We start from the raw sequence: 4,472 nt of genomic DNA, 5'->3' as shown, positions 1-4,472 counted from the left end.
CCAGGCCAATGTCAGACCCTGTCCCATAAAAGAAATGTGGCAACAGTTGAGGAATACTATGTGTACTGATTCAGGTGTGTACTCCACATGACCAAACTTACAGACGACATAGCCTTGAAAATTTACCCTGTGTTTATGTTTGGGGACCTGAAATTTATAAATTATTATAAAATAGCACTACCATACTGTGCTCTATCAGACTAGACCTGGTTATACTACCTAACTTTATTTTGCCATCTGTTATGCAGGCCTACCCTTCCTGGCCTCCAGAGATTATTCTTTTACTCTCATCTTTTATGGAATCACCATTTTAACCTTTCACCGCAAAATGAGAACACAAAGCATTTATCTTTATGTTTCTAGTTTATTTCACCCAACAAATTATTCTCCTGTGCCATTGAGATTGTTGGCAATGATAGGATTTGATTCTTTTTCTTGCTGAATAATGTTGCACTGTGTATATCCCACACACTTTCTTTACCCATTCTTATTTCAATGGATACTTCATTGATCCCATATTATAGAAATATTGCATGAAAAAAAAACAGCAAGAGGGACACTCTGAAAATCAAGAGAGGGAAAAGCTTGAGAAGGGATACTACCAATCATTGGATAAATGACAAGAAAGGAATCAACTGTGTCAGGGATATTTAATGATCTTGGCAGTCACTATCTACCTTCCAAGAGTGGTTATATTGGCACAGAGATCTTAGGCGTGGGGCATGGTTAGCTGAGATTGTTGCTTGTAGAGACAAAACTGAAGGGAAACACTTTTTTAATTCTGACATAAAGCCATGTAGCTAGAGTGTTGAAGAATGATGTTGTTTATGTGTTTGGCATATCAGACAGATGGCAGTGGAATCACTGTGGAAATGGTAACTTTTAAGTCATGCTAAGAAAAACAAAAAATGGAAACCAAACAAACAAACAAACAAACAAACAAAAACCAAAAACCTTTCAAAGTGCAGCTGGAATGTGAACACTTTAGGAAGCCTATTACAATATTCTCAAGTTACCAACTCAAAGAATATGACACTAAAGCTAGTTAAAATTAATTTATTAAATCTAACTTAATGCCCTTCTTACATATTAAATTGTGGTTCATGCAAGGTTTTTTTTGTTGTTGTTGACAAAAAGATCTACTAAAAATGGGTAATCTTAAAATTATATGTATATGTGTATATATATATATATATATATATATATATATATATATATATATATCAGAATGCATGCTGTTCTATTAATTAGTGTACAAAGAATTGTTAAGTTTGATGATTATGTTCAATTAAGTATAATGAATATAATTAATGTAGTTGCTGTTTTAGGTTCTTGAGTTAATAGTGCCATTAACTGATGCTGTTTTTGTTGTGTTAGTGACTATTGTTATAAAAGAATACTAAACTTAAAATGAGAGGAAAATTGAAGGTTTGACCAGTGTTTTTCTTTTTTTTAAATTAAATCTGTATGCATATATGTATGTGTGTATACATGGATCTATATGCATCTCAATTATACACTATAATGTAAGAATGAATATATTAATTTTCTCTTTCATTTTAATTTTCTCTTCATAGTGTTAGCTGTTGCAAGCCACTTCTTTTCTTAAGTCTGTTTACAAAGAGAAGTTTTAAATCCAAACATGGTTTTTAAATTCTACTTAGAAGAGGAGTCTTTCTCCCTCTTATTCACTGGAAATGGGAACACGTTCATTTTCTTCATTTAAAAAAATATGTTAAACAGCATTTTCACACGCCAAACATTTTAAATCTGGTTATTCTTCTTTATGAAACGTTTTGCCATTGCACTTTTATGTAGCACTTTCACCATTGTTGTTGACTATTATAGTATACAAAATAATTTAATTGTAACTACTATGTTTTCTTACCTGCTTATTCTACGGGTATTAATATTAATGAACATTTAAATTTTGGAAAAGGAAAATTGCTCTTATACTTTAGGCAGTACTATAGAAAGCACAGATCCTCAATACGTTAGTTACAGTAAAAGGAGCATATTTAAATAATACATTTTAACATGCATCAGAAAATACCATTGCTTTTGAAAAATAGGAAATTTTCATTAAAATTTCTTCATGTGTTCTTTCATAATATATATGGACATACATTATGCCACATGTTATTTTTAAGGTACTAACATAAGCTTAGCGATCTCTTGGCTTTTGTTGCATAAATTAAGTAAAATTTCTACATATACATTTTCAAACCACAGCATACTCTAGCATTCTTTAGAAAGTATTTTATGCACAGTTTTCAATTAATCAACATAGTTTTTCTTGTCAGAAATAAATTATGTTGCTGTTTGAATTTTGTATGTGGTTTAAAAAGCAAATTTAAACACAGTTCCATTGTCTTTTTGGATATTGAAGTGCAAATGTGTGGATACAGCAGCATAGCTTGTTATGAGCATCTACATTGGTACAAATGAAGCTAATTAATGAATACATCTCCGTACATATCATCTTGTCCTGTGGACTTTTCATGTACTCTCTCTGGATTTTTAAAAAACATATTTTCAGTAACTGATGTGATGATGCTAAAACCCAGATGTATTGAACAGACCTATGGAATGCATTCATTCTGTCTACTTGTATTAAGTCTCATTACTAGCATCCTTTGGATATTGTCCCCAACTTCAGATAACCAACATTCAGCTATCTACGTTTTTGAATTTGATGCTTTTTAGCTTCTACATACAAAGGTAAAGTTTTAGCAATCACGTAAATCTTTGTCAATAAGGTGGGTAAGAGCGCCACTAAATAACTAACACTGGGGTTACAGATGAGCACAGGACTATGCTTCGATTTTACATGGATGCTGATATTCAGACTCCAGTCCTTTGTTTGCACAACCCACTCTTAAATGCTTAGGTATCTCTCCAGACCCTACATAGCTTAATTTGCATGACTTTTGATACAGTTAAAAGTCCTGAACACTTAAAAAAGAAATCATGGAAAACTTTTGATGTTTTTGTCATGCAATAGCTTTTTTTTTTTCTTAGTGTTCTGTTTGTATGTATGTCTGCACACCAGAAGAGGGCACCAGATCTCATTATAGATGGTCATTAGCCACCATGCGGTTGCTGGGAATTGAACTTGGGACCTCTTGGAAAGCAGTCAGTGCTCTTAAACTCTGAGCCATCTGGCCAGCCCTCCAGTAGCTTTTTTTTTATAAGAACAGAAAAAGTGCAACCAAATTGTGTCAAACAGCACTCTTTTGATCACTTCAAGCAGAACCCCTGTGGTTGTGAAGAGGCTGTAATTATTGACATCCTAATGTCCTCACAATACATTCCCCTGATTCTTATAATATGCCTAGCTTCTGATTGTACCAAACAGCAGGGCAGATGACCCCTATAGAGAATTTCAAAATTCCTATGACCCAAGTTATTAGCGTAACATTTTTTAATTACAGGAAAATAAAATGACCAGTTCTTTGAAACTTCTCACTTGTAAAAACCCATTAAGACAATCCTGTGTATGTTTGCATATAAATAATTAGAATAATTTATTCAGGGGCTCTAGATTTGTTATAGGTCAGGTGGTAGAATGTTTGCCTGGCACCCACAAGGCATGAGGTTCAGTTCCCCAAATGGTATAAAAGCATTGTGGTAGGATACACTGTAATCACAAAACTAAGTAGGTAAAGGCAGGAAGACTAGGAATTCAAGGTCATCCTCAGTTACATAGTAAATTTGAGGTCAGCTTGGAGTACACAAGACCCTGTTTTAAAGACCCAAATAACAAATAACTAAATAAAATAATCGTTTCTAAATGATATTATGAGAGTCATTCAGACTTTAAAATTTCTGATTTGATTCTGAAGTCTCCTGTGTACTCAAAGAGTTTTCTATTTTTTCATTTACCATTGTTGGTTAAATTTGCACTGGCGCTGGTAGCTGGCCCATGCTCATAGCTGCCATGCTAATGGAGGAGTGCGCTGGTTGGCAGAAGAATCACGAGCCATGGTTACCTTTCTAGAGCTTTATTGTGAGTGTGGGGGAGAGAGAGAGAGAGAGAGAGAGAGAGAGAGAGAGAGAGAGAGAGAGAGAGAGAGACAGGGCAAGGAGGGAAGAGAGTGGAAAGAGAAAAGGGAGACACACAGAGGGCCCGCCCCCTTTTTAGGCTGGGCCGCCATCCCAGGCTGATGATGTAATTAAGGACAGAATCCTTACAATCGTTTCCTCAATATTTTTTTTTTACATTGTTGGATATCTGAATATCAGCTGTACCCATAGTCCTATTTTTATTTTAATTGGAATTATAATATCATTTTAAATTCTTGATTCTTACAGTCCACAAGAATATATCATAGAGATCCAGCTGTGTATTAAAGCTGAACTTTGACTAGCCAAGGGTCTGTCAAAAGGCAAAGCTATTTATTATGAATATTTGGTGTTACCCAGCTTTGAATATTCCAGCTGTCTTCTGCTATGAAATTCTTGCATACCCA

The sequence above is a fragment of the Onychomys torridus genome, chromosome 6 (genome assembly GCF_903995425.1).
Source record: "Onychomys torridus chromosome 6, mOncTor1.1, whole genome shotgun sequence".
Taxonomy (NCBI): Eukaryota; Metazoa; Chordata; class Mammalia; order Rodentia; family Cricetidae; genus Onychomys; species Onychomys torridus.
Note: the sequence above shows the minus strand (reverse complement) of the source record.